We start from the raw sequence: 20,029 nt of genomic DNA on the forward strand, positions 1-20,029 counted from the left end.
AAATAAGAATAATACCTACCTCCCAGGACTGCTGTTAGAACTGATGGAATGAACATTTGTAAAGCACTTAGAATAACGTCTAGTTCATAATCATCATCAAAGAAATATTTCTTTTAAGAAGTGTGAGCCATAAGGCTGGAACATACCGAAACAACACCTGTTTTCTAACACGTTCCTGACCTCACGCATACTCGCTGCATGATGAGCCGTTTGAGAGCTGCTAATATATAATCGCAGATATATTTATCGTGTCTGTTGCCAATGCATTCTCCAATTATTTGTCCTGCTATCTCGTTAGCTGCCATATATAAAACCAGCCCCTTGGATCAGCCGGTATTATTCTTCGTTTTGTGTTGTTTTAAATCACAGGGAAGCAGTCCTCTCTGTGCAGAGCTGTTGTGGGAGCCCGATTTACAGTCCAGCTTCTCAGATCTCACGCTCAGCTCAAGCATCCCTGGTTACGGCATCTGAGGAGCCACTAGCCGCTTTCTCCCAGTGCTTGGACCACTGCATTCCATAAAGTGCCTACTGTGTGCCTCGAGCTGAGCTTGGCCGTCCACAGCCCCATCTTTCTGGATTCTCACCCCAACCCTGTGAGTGAGGAATGGGGGTCGGGTAATGCTGACCCCACTTCATAGAGGAGGAAACTGAGGCTTGAGACAACTCTTTTGGATGCCACAACTTGCTAATACAACAAAGTCACAATGTGGCACAAACAATTAACTGTCTCTCCTTCAAAACTGTCTTTAACTGGCTGCATTTCTCAAGAGGATCACTGGTACCAGGAGTAGAACTAATGGTAACAACCACCACCGGCACCAACATACACTGCGCATACTACCTGCCACCGACAGGTATTAACTCACCTAATCTTCACAACCACCCTAGAAGGGAGGGACCATTATTTTTACAGCCCCCTTTTTACAGATGAGGGAACTGGGTTCAGAGAGGTTATGTAACATGCTGAAAGTCACACAGCTATGAAGTCTTGGAGCCAGAGTTTGACCAAATCCAGGAGAGCTGTGCCCAGACACTCTGTTCTCCAGCCTCTCACGATGCCTGTAAAATTCGACCACTGTGGCCTTTTCAGTGAACACGTAAGGTCTAACGAGACAAACAGAATAGGGACTGATTCGATCATCATGTATCAAACTGATGACAAAATTAGTGACTTAGTTACATTTGTGCTACATGCTGCCAAAGAGGAGGATGAGGGGAGGACGTGAAACAGAGGAACTTCACCCAGGACGGGAGAGCTGGAAGACTCCGGAAGTGAGAATTAAACCGGGCTTCAAAGACAGAGCAAGAGCCAACTTGTCTGAGATGAGAGAGAGGATATGCATTTTAGGCAGAAGGATCAGCATGAACGAAGGCTCAGAGGTGGAGAGGCACACATACTCTTTAAGAAACAAAGACAAGCCTGAACCTAGAACGCTGAGGGGTGAGGGGCAGGGGCGCCGTGGGAGGAGCTGGTGTTGGGCTGGTTTGGGGAGCCCTGTGGGGCCTGGATCTTATCCAGAGAGCATCGGAGAGTCACCGACGAGGTTTAGAGTGGACGGACATGGGTCTCTGTTAGCAGCCAGCTTTCAAGACTACGACCGAGATCATAAAGTCGTGGCTTTCCATCACTGACCCAAAGGCCCCTCCAAAAACCAACTCAGTGAACCAACACGCCAAAGATTTTCAAGATGACTTTCCAGTAACATCTATTTCCCATTTTTAGGGATCCTAACACATCCCACACAGTCTGAGCCATAGGCTGCTACCACCTACCAACCTCTGCCAATTATCCCCTCCTCGTGACTGTTACAGACAAAGAAAACATCAGGTGGTGATAAGTTGTAGCATATTAAAGTCTGATAAAATGTCTTTCTTCTGTCTAGAAAAACAAACCAAAAAAATCGATCTGGTTAGACAAACGCCAATTTGCAATCCCGAATTCTATGGTTTAGTACAATGTCACAGGCATTTGTGGGTTGAAAGAGATGAAGAGCAAAGACATCCCCCCAACACACACACACACCCCCCACCAAACTGATTCCACTACTACTCCTACATACTACTTCTTTCAAGCCCCCATTTACTGACACCTACTATGTGCTCTGTCCTCTGGTTAATTTCAACCCCATGACCACCATCCCAGTTTGCCTGGGACTGAGGACACGGGTATTCAGTACTAAAAGCAGGAACATTCCAAACTGGAACAAGTTACTCACTCTACCTACCACAACATGGATATTCATATAAGGAAAACATGGGCTCAGAGAGGTAAAGACACTTGTTGACGTCACACAGCAGGTCAGGAGTGGGACCAAGGTTCGAATCCTAGGTGTGTGACTCCAAATCCTTCTGTAATAATGCCTAACATTTCTTGAGCACTTACTACGCACGAGGCAAGGCTTTAAGCCCTATATAAGCATTAACTCATTTAATCCTTACGTCTCTACGAAGTAGATACTATTCTAAGTCCTTCTATAGATGGAGAATCCAAGGCTCAGATTAGCTAATAACTCTCTGAAGATTCCCCGGCCAGGAAGTGGGGGGTCTGAACTTGAAAACAGTCTGGTCAAGAGCCTATGCTCTTAATTGCATTTTACCCTTCAAACCACAGGGCAACACATCCCCACAACACAGGGCATTTTCTTTCTTTCTTTCTTTTTTTCTGCTTTTTCTCCCCAAAGCCCCCCGGTACATAGTTGTATATTTTAGTTGTGGGTCCTTCTAGTTGTGGCATGTGGGATGCCGCCTCAGCGTGGCCTGATGAGCGGTGCCATGTCCACGCCCAGGATCCGAACCAGCGAAACCCTGGGCCCCTGAAGCAGGAGCACGCGAACTTAACCCCTCGGCCACGGGGCCGGCCCCAACACAGGGCATTTTTATATGTTTGTTGAAGGTAATTGTTTTTTAACAAACAGGAGAGATTTTACTAGAGGTTTGGAAAAACAAATTGCTCCAAGTCTTATAGGCAACACGAAGCTGAATTTGCTAGTGGTTTGCTAACTTACAAGGCTCTCTGGGAAATGATGAAACCTGAAATGCAGTAAGTGTGCTGAGGCTGGTCATGTGGTAGGTCAGTGGCCTAGGGGAGCCCAGGCTCCAGAGAGGCCTAGAACGTGCTCTTGGGGCCTGATGCCCGTGAACTAAATCCCCGCTGGCCTGGTGGATGGCTTTGCCATTGGCTCACATAGCCTGGCACCGAATTTCCACACTTCAGGTAAAGAAGCCTGCACGAACCTTACCTGCAAATGCCACGCGCTGAGGTATAACGTCTGAAGACCCAGCCTTGAAAAGCGGGGACCACTGGTGTCCCTGCAGGGTGTGTGCAGGCGAAGGAGACAACACCAAGGAGGGATGGTCATCGCTGCACGAGCATCAGTACCATTCGCACTGAGTACCGAGTGCTTTCCCCGGGCCCTGAGCCCATCCCTGAGCGGTGCACAGAGAGGGAGAAGCTCTGGACCACAGCCAGTGCTGTCCTGGGGCTCCCCAGGGCCATCCTGCTGTGCCTTCACGATCCAGGCCAGTGATTCTCAACCAGGAGTTATTTGGGACATCCGACAATGTCTAGAGACATTTTTGCCTGGCACAGTTTGGGGAGGGGGTGCTACTGGCATCTAGTGGGTGGAGGCCAGGGATGCTGCTAAACATCCTACAGTGCACAGGACGGCCCCACCACACAGAATTATCCTGCCCAAATGTCAGTAGTGTGAGGGTGAGAAACCCTGACTTGTGGGGACAGAGGCAGAAAACCGGAGCCAACTGCACCCAGCCACGCTAGAACCTTCCGCACGGCACCAGAGCACTCACACCAGGGGCCAGTCCTCAAGTGAACGGGGTGATCTCTCACCTGCTCACGGTTGCATCCGCAGGGCCTAAAATATGGACTTGGTGACTTTTCTTTTCTTTCAAAGAAAATCATAACCAAGGAACAGCCCAACCTAAGGAGCGCACAAACCGGCCAGATGTCAGGGAGGGGAAGAATTGCCCTGGGAGGGCAGTCAATGGGGATTAAGGGCAAAGGTTTTGGCAACTACTAGCAGTGGGATTTCAGACAAGTTATCCAACCTCTGCAATTCGGTTTTCTCATTTTTCCTTTTTTAATTTTTTTTTTGAGGAAGATTAGCCCTGAGCTAACATCTGCTGCCAATCCTCCTCTTTTTGCTGAGGAAGACTGGCCCTGAGCTCACATCCATGCCCATCTTCCTCTACTTTATATGTGGAACACCTACCACAGCATGGTTTGCCAAGTGGTGCCATGTCCGCACCCGGGATCCAAACCGGCGAACCCCAGGCGGCCGAAGAGGAACATGCGCACTTAACCGCTGCACCACAGGGCCGGCCCCTGGTTTCCTCATTTTTAAAACGAGGATAATAATAATAATACAATAACAGTATATACACGATATAGTTGTTATGAGGAATGAGAGAGACAATGGGTGTCAAGTATACAGTAAGTGCCAAATAAATGACATCCTCTTCCTCCCCCCACCGTCCTCCTAATTCTTTTTATTTAACCCTCTAAAATAATTGCTATAATGGAGATACTCAGAGGGAACAGTGGGAGACGAGAATAAAGACACACTTTTTCTCTCCTGCTGCCCTGTAAGAGAATGAGCTTTTCTGTACATCTCACCCAGAAATAACTGTAGGGGAGGAGGGGGTTCGTGGGGACCTCAGTGAGAACACTGATGACAGGATCTCAGCCTGTTGGCACCTCAGGAGGCCAGCTGGCCAGCCCTCTGCTCTCAGCTAGATAGGACGACCGCATCCCATAGTCCAGAGGGTAGGAGCTTCCCCTGACAGGAGTGAGACAGAAAGTCCCGGTTCCTTGTCTGGCGGGACAGCCAGCCTGCTCCACCCCTGGGAGAAGGGCTTTGAGAACCCCTTAGCTGGCTCATTGTCCCCTCCCCCCAGCACCCCAGCACCGCTGCCCACACACACAGCCCCACTGGGAAAGCTGTGCCTTGCACGCGATCGCTGTCACTCCACCCTTTCCATAATTCCCTTTTCCAAAGATAACCAGAACGCTCAGGGAGGCCCCCAAACCCAGACGCGACTTATTTCCTATTTCTGGCTCTCCCACGTGATGCCTGCGAGTCTTGAGCACTCCAACTCACACTGGAACCGCCTCTCTTAGAAGCGGGAGACTGAACGGCGGTTCTGAATCAGCCTCCTGGGGGTCAGAAGGAGGAAAGGAAATGCTTGACCTCGGCCGAGTTCTAGAATCAAGGAGCCACAAAGACCCTACAGACCAAGCATCTAGTAGGCAACTTTGAGGAGGATTCTGTCTCCTGTGAAATTAAAAATAAACGTCATCACTGTTGGAGGAACACTATGTGCGAGAATGTGTGTGTAAGAGACAGACAGAGAGGTAAAGAGATTGTGGGTCCCACACCAAATGGGTGTTCGCTTGTTCCAAGACATTTTTAATTAAAATAAATCATTTGAATATTATCACCACTTAACCAAGATACTCTGTAGTCTTGATGATGTCTACTGGATTTGCTCAGAGAGGCCAGGCCCTGGCAAAGAAATCTGATCGAAGTTTCCTTCTGGCCGGATCACCAGTAAGCGGCCGTTTTCCAAAACGTAGCCCTTTTGATGCACAGCTGCACAATTTAACCTAAAATCCTAGTTAGTATTCCAGCAAGACACCTCCTTCTAATTGAGGTAATTTCTAGGAAGACACAGCTAAAGGACTCCTCTCCTTCTAATAAAGCAATCATGGCTGCTATTTACTAAGCACCTATTATGTGCCAGGTACTTGATGCGCCTTAACTCTTCTTAATTCCCATTTTCACCTTCACGACAGCACCGTAAGGCAGATAGCCCCAGCTCACAGCTGAAAAGTGGGGCTCAGGACAGTAAAATAAGTGCTCCAGTGTCACAGAGCCAGAAAGAGGCTGAGCTGGGGTTTGAACCCAGGTCTCACTGCAGGGTCCAAGCTCTTGACACAACGTCCTATTAATCTCAAATTGCAGCCCACCTCCACCCTCTACTTTCTTGTTAGCATTTTCCCAGGCACAGAACACTCCAAAGAACTTAATTTTTGCCACAAGGGATACAAAACAAGGGACTGGAAAATCCCCCGTCATATCTCAGCTTTGTCACAACCGCTTGACAATCGCAGGCGCATGCAAAGGTGCTGAGTCTCAACTGTTCCATCTGTTAGATGGGTATAATTCCCAACCGCCTCTCAGGGTCACCCCCAGAAATAAAGCAGAACGCAGCCCAAAGTGCGTCTTCCCCTCCCAGATCTGGGGTCAGAGGCCACACATCTTCCTGCAGGATGTCAGTCTCAGCAATCTTTCAAATGCTCCCCGCCCCGGGGCGGGCAGCCCAACCGGCGTGCCCGGCTCCAGGGAGTTACCTCCTAAAATAAACCGTGCCAACTTCAGTTAGCGCACCCGCAAGGCTATATATAGAAGAAAACCCTCAAGAGTTCCCATCTGGCAGCAGCTTCTCCAAAACTCAACCCAACCTGCTAATTTCTAAGGGAATCTGCAACCTCTGATGGGCAGCTTGGAATCAGAAAGGCCGGCGGCGAGATGGAAAACCCCCCTAGGTTAGTGCAGTCTTTCCAGGGAGTGATGCCCAGGGCTCCTGAGCAAACCGTGACCGCGAGAAAATGCAAGCCTATCCCCGGGAGGCTGCTGGAGGGAAATTAAGGTGCGGTGGGTGGGGCCAGGGGGAGACACACCAGGTCTGCGCATGTGCGGCAGGCCGCTGGGCGTGTCCTGGGGCCGCCAGGTGATGGAGAGAAGGTATTCTGTGCGCCAGGCACCGTGGGGATTTCTGAACCTCGGTGTCTTCCGAAGCTCACATCATCCTGGGGAGAGGCAAGACGCCAAGTGCAGACTCTCAGTTCTCCCATCTTTAAAATGAGGCATATGACTCCATCACACACACACGCGCGCTCTCACACTTGCATCCAGAAAAGCCACACACACACATCCACTCTCAAGACACACTTAAAACGTTGGCATTTCCCCCTGGAAGAACATCCAGGAACTTGTTAGCAATGATTTCTTTTAAGAGAGACTGGAAGAATGGAGAGAAAGGGAATTCTACTTAATTTATATCTTTCTTTCATGGGTGCATTTTCGTTTCATGCTTATACTCCTTTCATTAAGGCAAATGCCACTTAAAAATGGAAGGATAGTACAGCGGTTCCTCTAGGAATTAAACACAGAATGACTATATAACCTCGTAATTCCACTTCTGGGTATACACTCCAAAGAACTGAAAGCAGAGACTTGAACAAGAACTTGTACACCCATGTTCCATACAGGATTATTCACAATAGACAAAAGGTGGAATCAGCCCAAAGGTCCACTGAAGGATGAATGGATACACAAAAGGTGACATATACATAAAATGGACTATTAGCCTCAAAAAGGAAGGAAATTCTGACATGCTAGACATGGATGAACCCTGGAACACATTACGCTAAGGGAAATGTCGGACAAAAAGACAAATACTGTGTGATTCCACCTACATCAGGTTCCTAGAATAGTCAAATTCACGGAGATAGAAAGCGGGATGGTGGGTGCCAGGGTCTGGGGAGGAGGGAACGAGAAGTTGTTGTTTAACGCGTATGGAATTTCTGTTGGACTTGGGAAGATGAAAAAGTTCTGGAGGTGGATGGTAGCGACAGGTGCACATCAATGTAAATGTACTAATGCCACTGAAATGTACACTTAAAAATGGTTAAGATGGTAAGTTTTATGTTATGCACATTACACCACAATGAGATATTTGAAAGAAAAAATGAAAGGATACAGCAAAAACCAATAAAAAGTGGTACTTAGGGATAAAGGGAGGGAAGAAGGTGGAGACACAAGGATCAAAGTAAGAATTCTTCAAATGCGTCTTGTTTTGTAGATTTGACTTTGGGCTCATGTAGAGGTTTTACCTAGTTATTAAACACACTTTTTAAAAAAGCAAATGCATTAGGGATTATTGGGGCAGGGGAATTAGGAATAACTTTGGTTTTCTTCTGGAAACTTCCCATGGGAGTAACAACCCAAATTTTCAAATATGAAAGAATAAACAAACTGCAGTACATCTTTAGCATGGAATGCTACTTGACAATAAAAAGGAGTGAATTATTAAGCATCGGTATGGCTGAATCTCAAAAGAAGTATGTTGAGTAAAAAAAGGCAGACAAAAAAGACTACGTACTCTATAATTCCATTTATATGAAACTCTAGAAAATGTCAACTAACCTATAGTGAGAGAAAGCAGACCAGTGGCTGCCTGTGGAATGGGTTTGGGGGTGGGTGGGTATTACCAAGGGGCACCAGGAAATTCTGGGCGTGATGGTCATCACCCAATTATTGCAGTGACGATGTCATCAAATTGTACACTTTAAGTATGTTCAGTTTATCACAACTCAGTTATTCCTCAATAAAGCTGGACCCGAAAAATGTTGTTCAAAACTATTTAATGCTATTCAACTTAAAAAAAGGGGGAACTTATAAAAGTAACATCTCATATAAAATAAAATAACGGGGTTAGATTAGAACGTTTCTAACTTCTAGCTCTGACAGTCTATGAAATTATGGTTCTAGGTTCAGGCAAACACTACAGAAGAAAATGGAAGACTTCTAGGAAATACCTTATTCAACTACTAATGATGACAGCTGTCATTTACTGAGCTCTGACTGCGCGCTGGGCCCTGCGCTTAATTCTCTATAAACCGTATCTCATTTAATTCCCGTAGCAAGCCTATGAAGCATCATTCGTATTCTTTGAACAGATGAGAAAACTGAGGCATAGAGAGGCCATTTGTCCAAAATTTGAACCAGGGCCGGATCATCCCAGAATCCATGCTCTTACCCACTGTGCTAGGCCCCTCCATCAATGACTAGTGACCACCGACTATGTGCCAGGCCCTCTCTAAGGCTGGACTTACAGGACAGAAGCCACTTTCAACCACAAGGCTGCAAGAAGGGGCTCGAGGCCAGTCTTGGCACACTGTCCTTCATCTCTGGGGTGTGCAGGCAGCACTGTCCCCCATCACAGGCACACAGAGAGCTCTTCCGAGGGCCAGATGCAGCAAACAGTGTTTTAAGGCCCCAGGGATTGTCTAAGGCAGCACTGCCCCATAGAACTTTCTAGGATGGTAGGTATGTTCTGTATCTGGACTGTCCAATGTGGTACCCACCCGCCACAGGTGGGCTGAGCACTTGAAACATGGCTGGTGCAACTGAGGAACTGAATTTCTCTTCTATTTGATCTTCTTTAATTTAGATGTGAATAGCCACACATGCCTAGTCGACGCGGTGTTGGACAGCACGCATCTGAGGGATTTCACAGTCCCACTGTGTCAGCGAAGCTCGGCGGGCAGAGCCAGTCACAGGGGGAAGGTGGCATCTCAGAACCCGGGGTGGGGCTGGCTGAGCGTGTGGCCAGCGCAGCCCGTGGGAGGTGAGCTCGGCAGCCCAATGCACTCCGGAGGAGCCAATGTGACTGCTCTGCAAGCATCTGTCCCCCAGGAGGCAGCCAGGGTGGTGCGGGCCGTGTGGACACCCACGCACCAGCCCGGGTGGTACCAGTCCCCATGATGGACACATTAAACAGGAAGTCCTGTGCAAGGGGCTGTAGTGCGTTGCCTCCTGGCGACCCCTGAGGGAGTTACTCTCATCTCATTTCCCAGGGGAGAAAATGAGGCTCCGAGAGGGGAGGCAACTACTCAAGGACACAGTAACTGGCAGAGCCAGGATTCGAACGAGGGGATCTGATGCCAGGATGGGTTCCAAATCCGCATACACACAATCCTGTCTCCCAAGACAAAGGTACGCCTCGCTGCCTGCTCCGAGGCACGCCTGCCCGCTTCCAACAATCCGGTGGATGGAGAAGGGTCAGGTTTTCCCTGGAAGGTGCTAAGAAAGACACAGGCAGGCTCCGAGGGGGAGGGACAATGCCTCTACCCCAGTCGCTCGGTGCAGGGCAGCTCACAGACCAGTCCCTCTGCCAGGAATGCCTTCTCCTCCTGGCCCACCTAGAGAATTCTTCTTTATCCTTCCCAACTCAATTCAGCCTTCTCCTTCGAAACCTTTCCTGGCCCCCTAACCATACGCTGACCACCCCCTCCTTTCCTAGCTCACGGCTGTCACCACCATCCCCGATGACAAGCACTTGGTAATTACTTTGTTCTTGGCACCGATCTTCCTCAAGATTCGTGAGGGCCACGGGCTGCGTCTCACCCACGCCTGTTCTCCCAGAGCCAAAGAGGGTGTCTGACAGATGGGCCCCGCACAGCAAGAGTTGACTTTGAACAGCAGTGATGGGATGAATGGCTTAAACAAAAGGAACATTCAAATTTTAAGAGTTGAATCAAGAACTGGCTACGTCAAGGGAGAGAGTCGTTAAGTATCTTTCCACACCTCAGGCCCTGGAGATGTTCTGTGTGTGTGACCCTGTGTGTGCTGTGTGACCCTAAAGAAAGCTCTTGACCTCTCAGAACCTCACAGTTCCCATCCATAGGTGGGAGGACACCAGATCTACCTGCTGGGGTTATCAGGAGAGTCACCTAAGCCACTGATGTATGGAATACACTTGGCAGGGAGCCCCGGCTCAGAAAAAGCACTAAGGAAATGTCTGCAATCATTGGCAAGCCTCCTAAAAGGATGGCTGAGGCATCAGAGCTGGTCCATGGGAGACCTCAAGGACTGGCCAGCTCTGGGCCCACAGCATCAGAACAGAAGCGGATCAGAGAGAAGGAGGTAGCCCTGCACAGCCAGTCCCCGGGAAACAGGTGATTTGTCAATGTCTTCCCCTTCACTTCCCGCCAAGTTCTCAAAGACCCTGTGCCCATTCGGTTTCTCAGCTGCCAGGCCTGGCTTTCGGGGGTCCTCACGCAAGAGGTCACCAACTGGTCACCCAGAAGCTGAAGCTGACTCTCAGACAGATTTTGCTTTAGGCCTGCAAAGCATTTTCAAAATGTTTAATCAGTTGCCTACAGCTAAAATTCAGGGAGACCGTGTGTTCAAATTCTTTTCAAGGAAGGTGTCTAACCTTCCTTGAAAAATCAGGAGATCTGGCCACACTGGGTCCCCACTTCCAGTCGGCCAGAGCCGAGAAGCAATTGTCCACTTCAGATGGGGTGTGGGCGTCCTTAGTCCCCGTGTGGCCGCCACACTCTGCCTCCACCTGCCTTGCTCCAGAGGTATCTAATTTTGCAAGTTTGGCCAGAAATAGACACTCGCCCGCTGTTTTATTTAGCAAAAGCATTTAGCCGGGAGCAGGGAGCAGCTTCGAGTTTGAGTAAAACTCCTTACTCTAAACCCATCTCACTTCGCTTTGACATCACCCATATGTAAAGACACGGATGAATAAATGGTTCTGTTTAATAATAAACTAACCATGTCTTCACTGCCTCTCTCACAGAGAAAGCTAAAAATAAATCACCCGAGCAGAGCGTATCAATCTCCAGCGGACAGAGGGGTGTCAGGCGGTGCCAGCCCGTTCCCAGCATTAGGCCTGGAAGGAGGCCTGATCGCAGGTGACTGCGGAGTCCTTGAGGGATGCAGCAGCTGCGGAAACACGCGGACTTGAAGGTTCTCTGCATTGACTTAACGGTTCAAAGAGGAAATGGTGGGGCAAAGAGAGAACCAGATGCAAAGACAGACCTGTTCGTGTCCCTTTCGTGTCTCCTCTGAAATGTCACCACTTCCTACAGGTGACAGAGAGATGAAGCCAGTGAAAGTAGGTCCCCTACTCTGTCCCTGAAACACACACGCACGCACACACACACACAGTCTGCCTTCCTGGAGCACTTCCCACAGCCTGCAGGGTCTTATTCATCTCTTCTCTTGCCCACTGTCTCTCTTCCACGAGATTACACGCTCCATGAAGGCAGGGCCTTCTCAGGCCTGATTCATTTCCAAACCCTCGTCTGTTTCTGGCACCTGACACAGCACTTAGCATCAAACAGGCCCCTCCCCAGAAAATCTGCTAAACGCGTCTCTGCCATAATATAGCGTGCCCTGTACCATTTCCAGACTTCCAATGCTTACACCAGTTTCATGATTCTTGCCATATTTCTCTAGCACCCACACAACTTAGTGCTTGCTTCAACCAATTCTCATTTTTTATTGAAATATGTCTATTTAAAAAAAATAAAACCTTATGGCAGTATATTTAGGCAGTAGAGAAGCACTTGAAATCGACCAGCTTTGAAGTGAACCGTTGCTTATTAGCTGTCTGACCTTAGACAAGTGGGTTGATCTCTTTGTGCCTCAGTTTCCCCATGTGTAAAACACACTGATGAGCGAAACCTCCATATGTTAGGGGGAAAGGAGCTAAAACATGGACAGTTAATTCATGACAAGTGCTCAGAATACAGCCTAGGACAAAGTAAGCTCAATATGATTACTATTCATATTAGTATGTTTACAGGGAAAAAAGCAGTATCACTTGCCAGATTAAAATAAATATTTGACAACTGAAAGAAAAAATGTCACTGATGTAACAGCTAAAAAAACACACTTTTGGAGACACAGGCTGAGCCTCTGCTTTGCCACGACCCAGATGTGTAAAACCCCCCATTCTCCCGTCTTTTAAATGAGGATGTCGGACCAGACCCTCTCTTAAGATGCCATCCACCTTCCAGCTCTGAATCTCAGACTTGCAATCCATGGATGACCCTACCTTAAAAGAAGTAAAATTGCAAACCCTGAGTCTACACAATGAGAGCAAAAGGGAAGAGGTGAGGGGCGGGGAGAGAAGGTTATTCGCATTCCAAAAGGATTTGCTCTTACAAAAGGATTAACAGCAGAGTTGCCTTAAATAGCAGCTTAAGCCTTGTTTATGCATTACTAAAGGCTTGATGGAGAGGTGGAGGGGCCCAGGTACTGGGAACAAAGCATGATGAAGCCCAACCAGAAAGAAAAAAGCACGCCTGTTTTCTTTAAAATTACAGCGGATTGCACGTCAATTGCTCAAAGGACGTGCACCTGTATCCACGAGCCAGTTTAGAGCACTAATCCAGCCTGTTTATTTCTAAACCCCTACTATAAGAACATGGATAATTTATTAAATGTAAGCGCTTGTAATGTACCAGGCACTGTTGAGCACGTGACGTGCGTTATTTCATCTAATCGTCACGGCAACCCAACGAGGTAGGTGCGATTGTTACCATCATTTTATAGATGAGGAAACTGAGGCTAGAAGAGGGGATGTGATTCACCCAGAGCAAGTGGAAGGCAGAGTGAGTATTCAAGCCAAAGTACAGGAACCAGGCACTGAGGTTACATTATAAAAGGTAGGCTTCTTGCCTCAAGGAGGACACCGAAGATCAGCCAGGGAGGTTGACAGATTCAGAGGAGGATTAAACACCCTGAGAGGGACTTTTATGAGAGCAGAGGAAGGGGATACCAAGGGTCCAGGGTGTGCCCAAAGTCAGGTATGACCTCAACCAACCCCCAGTTGTTAGCCCACACCCCAGCACCCCTAAACACTCAATGCCCAGATTCCTCTCCTCCGTCCCTCATGCCAAGGATACTCTCATCAGAACCTCTCTGAGCAGAGACCAGTGTCTCCTGGGGGACTCGACTCCCAAAGGTTGAGGGGGGGGGCTGGGAGGCGAAGAGAGAAAGAGGAACTCTGTTGCAGGATCTCTCCCAGTGCTGACACTGCCTTCCTGGGCTGCCTGAGGTTCTCACTGCCTCATTTTTCTGCCTTGAAAAATGGGGATATTAGCTACCCCCCACCTCCCTTGGCAGAGAAGAGCCGGCGATTAATCAGGAAACATCTGTGAAACACTCCCAGCCTTCGGAGAGGGCACCTTGGGAGAGGAGCTGTGAAAACACGGGGAGAAGCTGTTAGCAGCAGCAGCAGCATCATTTCCATCAGGACAACTCCTGCCTAAAGACCAGCAGTGGCTCCCCACTGCCCAGGGGAGAAAAGGCACTTAGCAGCCTGGCAGGCAAGGCCACTGGTGCAGCTGCTGCCCTTCTCCTTGCCTCTCTTTCTCATCCCCACACGGGAGAGCGGTGCCACTTTCACATTGTCACACGGTCACATTGTCCCCATTCTCCAGGGCCAAGTACTTTCCCTAACATCCAAGCTGGGAGCTCAACATCCAGCGCACCTGTTTTTGTGGCTGACCCCACTATTTCTCTTCTCCAAGGGGTTCTGATAGTACAGGTACACAAAATAGGGCTCTTGCACAAGCTTCTCTCTTCCCAGAGCTATAAAATGAAGATGCTACACAGCCATGAGCCAGTCTCTTCTCTCTCCAACTAGATAATAAGCAGAGTGAGGACCAGATGGAGTTCCAATGAAGTCCAAAATTCATACATGGAGCCTCGGGAAGCTGTCAACAGCACAGGCAAAGAATCTGGGTTCAGACAGACCAGAGCTCCCCATTCGGCCTCTCACCCCCTCCCTGAGCCTTCTCTGCAAAACGGAGAGCCCCCCATAATAGGCAGTGTCAAAGGGACAACAGGTGTGGACTTAGGAGGGGGCCTTATTTGAAAGGGTTATTGTGAGGGCGAGAAAGGGACTACTGCAAATAGGGGGATGGGCCTCTTGCAACAGGGGTCGCTCTGATCCTAAGCTCTACAAGCACCCAAAAGGTAGGGGTTTCTTCTACAGAGAGGAGGAAATAAGACCAGAAGGAACCGGAACCGGAACCAGGTGTGGGGAAACGAAATGACAGGGTTGGTTAATGGACAGATCAGAAGACGTCTTCCTGTAAAGCCGGCCTGTTCTCAGGAGGCGCTGTCTGCCGGCCCAGGCTGGGGCAGAGAGCAAGGCACCGGGGCTGGTGGGAGGAGAGAAGCTTAACCCAGGTTCAGTTAGCAAGAATTTTGATCTGCTGGAACGAGCACTGTGGGTAATCATTTATGAGGCGAAGAATGGGAATTGGGAGGGTGTGGGTCCGGCCTTGCCACAGGTAAACAGGGGCACCTGTGCATCGTATCGAAGTCATCCGGAGCAGCACGGCTCTTTGCAGTGTGCTGTTTTCCAGAACACAAGGGGGTGGGGGATTCCTCTGCTCTTTTCCAGGAACACAGAGCTCAAGTACAATTCAATACTGTCAGTACTCAAGAGGTTGTCGTGTGGATTCAACGCGACGACCATGCACAGAAAGTGTTTGAAACAAACTCGATCCACACGGGCTGCTTTTAGTTTTGGCTAATGATTGTTTACTTCCAGGACAGTCTAGAAGGATGACTACTCGAGCCGGAAGGTAGAGAATGAGGTAGAGACCTTCTGGAGCTGTCTTGCAGATAAATATGTAGCCTGGAAGCGCGCTGTGGAGCCAGCTAAGGCACATGACGCCACAGATGCATGTTGAACTTGCTCTCTACTCAGCCCCAGGACATTTTCACGTCATCTCCTCTTAAGCAAGACGGATGTTAAGCCTAAAATACATTCAACCTAGCCTCTGGCCATTGACAAGTTAAAAGAAAAACAGAAAGTGAAATATACAACCCAACATGCCAACCGCCCCCCCCAAGAATCAAAGCGGACAGGATACAAGACGGCATGGAGACCCAGGAGTTAAGAAAAAACGTGTGGCGGAAAATTCTCTGCTCACTTTTTATCCCCTGCTATAATCAGCGGCATGCAAACCTGTTTTAAATTTACCGACAGCTTTTTAAGCTGCCACCTAGCTCTTGAGGTATTTTTAGTCAAGCAGAAATTCATTTAGACCCTAAAGTCAGGAAATAGAATGGTGTCAGGTGTTGCTCTTACAGAATTCCGCTTGTGCCCTTTGTCAGCCGTATTCACTTCTCATTTGCACACAATTAAATAATCACTTCACCCCCTACTTCTTCGGCATCTTCAGCATCTCCTCGCAGGGGGAGGAACGCCAGGGAAGTCAGCGCAAGTTAAGAGATCTGTTCTTAATCCGAACGAATGTTATTTCCATCCGCAGGGACAGACTTTGTGGGGGAGGGGGTTACAGGGTCCAGAGGGCCCTGAACCCACTGAAAAAGAACAAGTTTCACTTTCTCCACTCCAAACAGACGCCTCCAATGAGGCTGTGGCTATATATACATTTCTCGGCTGCCAGAAAGAGCGAGGCAGACAGAGGAGGAAGGAAATTAAAACAATACTGCCGGGCTGGAAGCAACACGAGGGTACCTAAGTCAACGGGAGAACCGCCACGCTGGGGCTCAAGCCAAAAATGCAGGGGTCACCTTGATCCCTATCTTTCCTTCATGCCCCGCCCCCCCCCCCCCGGCCATCTCCAACCCACGGGCGAGTCCAACAGAATCTACCACGCAAATGTGTTCAGAACTCCCCCCGCTTCTGATCTGGACCACCACCAGGCGAGGACAAGACCCGGGCATTTCAGATCACAACACCTTTCACTCCCCGTGGGCCCGTCTCCACCCAGCAGCCGGAGGGACCTTTACCAAATCAAAAACCAAATAACACCGGAAATAGCAAATCATCAAATATTCCCATCTCACTGGGAATAAAGTCTAAATGTCTCACCTTGGATGGCAAAGCCCTGCAGGATCTCGCTCCTGCCTCTTTCTCAAGCCCATTGGACACCGCACCGCCGTCTTCCACTCTGCTCCAGTGCGCCTGGCCTTCTGCCTGTTTCTAGAATATTCCATCCCCTCTCATGCCTCAAGGCCTTTGCCCTCTGCCTGGAATGTTTTCTCTCCAGGTTTTCACATGGCATCTCTGGTCATTCAAGCCGGGCCCTCTGGGGACCACCCTCTCCATCACATCATCCTGCTTTAATTCCAGGGACGACACTTGTCATTTTAGTATTTTCTTCTTTTTTTGGTCTAAGTGCTGCATCTTGTTCACCGCTGAACACTCAGCATGCACAACAGCATCTGCCCATAGCTGGTGCTCAAGAAGTATTTGTTGAATGAATAAATGACCATACAAAGAAAACATGGCTGAGGCACATTAAGGGACTAGGGGAATTTGGAGGGTGTGGTGTCGTTATAGAACATCTCGATTTAGATGCTAGTTTCATTAGAAATATGCACTCCAGGGGCTGGCCCCGTGGCCGAGTGGTTAAGTTCGCGCGCTCCGCTGCAGGCAGCCCAGTGTTTCGTCGGTTCGAATCCTGGGCGCGGACATGGCACTGCTCATCAGACCACGCTGAGGCAGCGTCCCGCATGCCACAGCTAGAGGAACCCACAACGAAGAAAATACAACTATGTACTGGTGGGTTTGGGGAGAAAAAGGAAAAAATAAAATCTTTAAAAAAAAAAAAAAAGAAATACGCACTCCAGGGGGCCAGCCCGGTGGCACAGCAGTTAAGTGCACACGTTCCGCTTCAGCAGCCTGGGGTTCACCAGTTCAGATCCTGGGTGTGGACATGGCAACGATTGGCAAAGCCATGCTGTGGCAGGCGTCCCATATATAAAGTAGAGGAAGATGGGCATGGATGTTAGCTCAGGGCCAGTCTTCCTCAGCAAAAAGAGGAGGATTGGCAGCAGATGTTAGCTCAGGGCTAATCTTCCTCACAAAGAAGAAAGCAAAAGAAATACACACTCCATATTTAGAGTTTATAAAAATGTCAAATGAAAAAATCAATTCTCAGACTCCAGTTTTTCCAACTGTATTTAAAAGCTTTCCCATAACTGGATCAGGTTTGAAATTTAAATTAAAATGAAATAAAATTAAAAATCCAATTTCTCATCACACTAGCCATATTTCAAGTGCTCAGTAGCCACACGTGGCTGGTGACCACGAGGCTGGATGGCACAGGTGGAGCCCACACCGCCCACCACATCAGTGGTGGCAACCATTCCAGCCGCGAGGCCCGTGTGTGGGACAGCTGCTCTGGAGGACAAGACAGCAGCCCCACCCTCCCTGACTTATTTAACCTCCCCGTGCCTCAGTTTACCCACAGGTGAAAAAGGTCAGCACCTAGCCCATCGAGGAATTAAAAGGGTCAAATGAGACAGTGGATAGAAAGCATTTGGCACGGGGCCTGGCACACAGCGAGGTTTCGCTATAAATCATCATAATCATTATTATGACTCATTCTGATACTGTGAGCTCTGCTGACAGAAGTACAGGACAAGACAGGTGCCCCAGTTAAACCGAAGCCAAAGCTCTAAAAAGCAGGGGCCCTACCAGGAGATCGTTCACAGCACAGACAGCTCCCATCGGAGGTTCCTTTAAATATGGTGAAACCTCTGAAGGGCTTTTCAAATAGGAATCAATTTACCCTACTGACAGGGAATTCTTCAGGGACCCTTCCAGGAAGGACCCAGACCACGCGGGTCCTCTTTGTCCCTCTCATCTGTTCATTGGTTAATGGGAGATTCTGCTCATGAGTCCCTCCGATGGGCAGGGGGAGGCTGGGATGGTTCACAAAGCACCGGGGCAGAGAGATCCACGTTGTCATGGGTCTGTCCGATTTCAGGGCCCCTAAGAGGACCCGATGTTCCCTGTCGGCCCCAAGCAAGCCCAAACCAGAGCTCCCACCCCCAGCCGTCAGCTGCCAGATTCTTGGTGCCAGGGGAAAAGAAGAACCTGCTTGGAAAAGTCTGGAGGTGCATCCCTGCAGCAGGCGGACCGTCCCAGTCTATCCGGAAAAGGTCGCAAAGTAGGGCGTTTTTGTAAATAAAGTTTTATTGGGACACAGCCACGCCCATTCATTTACATATCATTTCTGGCTGCTTTCCCACTGCAGACAGAGAGCTGAGTAGTCACCAAGGAGATTGAAGGGCCCTCAACTTCTAAAACATCTACTATCCGGACCTTTAAGTAGAGGTTTGCTCACCCCTGAGCCAATTCAAACTGGGAGGGATCAGATCAGGGAAGGCTTCCCAGAGGAGGTGACAACCTAATTTTTCCTAATTCTTGCTTTTCACAGACTTCTCAAAGAGGATGCTTAGACCAGCAGATTCAGGGAACAGAAGGGAAGCAAGCACTGTCACGGAGCCCTACCTATATCAAATTCTAGGGCAGAAGCCACCAAATGGTGGCTCATGGGGCCAGAAACAGTCCACAAACCTGTTCTATATGGCCCTCGTGGTGCTTAAAAACACTGGAGACGACATGGAAGACTGGCATATATCATGACAACCTGCTTTTCTGACTTCTATTAAGACTTCTGACCTTCTGGTACACGGGAGGCCCACCCTCTCACTGAGCACCCTTTTGATGGAGTGCTTGGTCTCCAGCTCACCATGATCCCACCAGACCTGCTTCCCTCGCCTGTTTCCAATGGGTTCTGTGTCTATGGCCCTCCTTCCACTGCTGTCAAAGGCCTCTACCACACATTCTTTGGTCCACTACCAACCCAGGAGGTAGACAGCGCAATCGTCACCACTTTACAGATGAGAAAATCAAGGATCAGAGAGGTTAAGGGACATCCTTAAGGGCGCCCAGCTGGGAAATGATAAAGCTGGACAGGAATCAGGGCCTCTGATTCTAGCTCACTGCCCCTCTTCAGACACTTGAAGAAAGGATCAGTCCCCACGGGGATCTGTCTCGGGCACTCTACAGTGTGCAGAGCTCTCTCGCAGACACAAGGCCTTTGCAGAGAATACAGATCTGGGAGCCACGCAGGCCGCATGAAGATGGAGGAGCATGTGCTCACCACAGACCTAAGGAGGCAAGAGGTTAAAACGCTAGAGAAACAAGAACAAGAAGTGGGCAGGCCTCAGAGGTCAGAGGCCACAACTCTGAGGAGCCCAGCCAGCACTGACTGAGCAGCTGCTGGAAGCAGGTCATGGAGCGAGGCGTGGCTCCCCTCTGGGTTCACAGTCTAACCAGGAGGGTGGGAGCTGCACGCTGACAACACAAGGCCGATGCTTTGCTGGCAGGTGCTGGAACCTAGGTGGGGCGGGGGTGGGGTTAAGGGCCCACCCAGGGCCTGGGCGGCATTATATATACACTCGAGTCGTTTTGTCCGGGGGCGGGTGGATGGCAGTCAACCAAGGCTCTCGGATAATGTGTCTGTTCCTTACGGCTGCCGTGACACAGGACCACGGACAGAATGGTTTAAACAATAGAGATGTGCCGTCTCACGGTTCTGGAGGCTGGAAGTCGGACATCAAGGTGTGCGTAGGGGGCGCTCCTT

The 20,029-nt window shown here is 49.2% G+C and overlaps 1 protein-coding gene and 1 long non-coding RNA gene across 2 annotated transcripts in view; one reads left to right on the forward strand and one right to left on the reverse strand.

Moving 5' to 3' along the window:
- The window catches only part of LOC139040212 (uncharacterized), a 55,926-nt gene extending 39,755 nt beyond the window's left edge, over positions 1-16,171 (forward strand). The window contains exon 3 of the long non-coding RNA XR_011494284.1: positions 370-16,171. This is a non-coding gene — a long non-coding RNA (uncharacterized lncRNA). The remainder of the gene's footprint in view (positions 1-369) is intronic.
- Positions 1-20,029, reverse strand: part of XYLT1 (xylosyltransferase 1) — a 301,755-nt gene that overhangs the window by 221,821 nt on the left and 59,905 nt on the right. The gene's annotated exons all lie outside the window — the stretch shown is intronic.

The sequence above is a fragment of the Equus asinus genome, chromosome 14, assembly GCF_041296235.1.
Source record: "Equus asinus isolate D_3611 breed Donkey chromosome 14, EquAss-T2T_v2, whole genome shotgun sequence".
Taxonomy (NCBI): domain Eukaryota; kingdom Metazoa; phylum Chordata; class Mammalia; order Perissodactyla; family Equidae; genus Equus; species Equus asinus.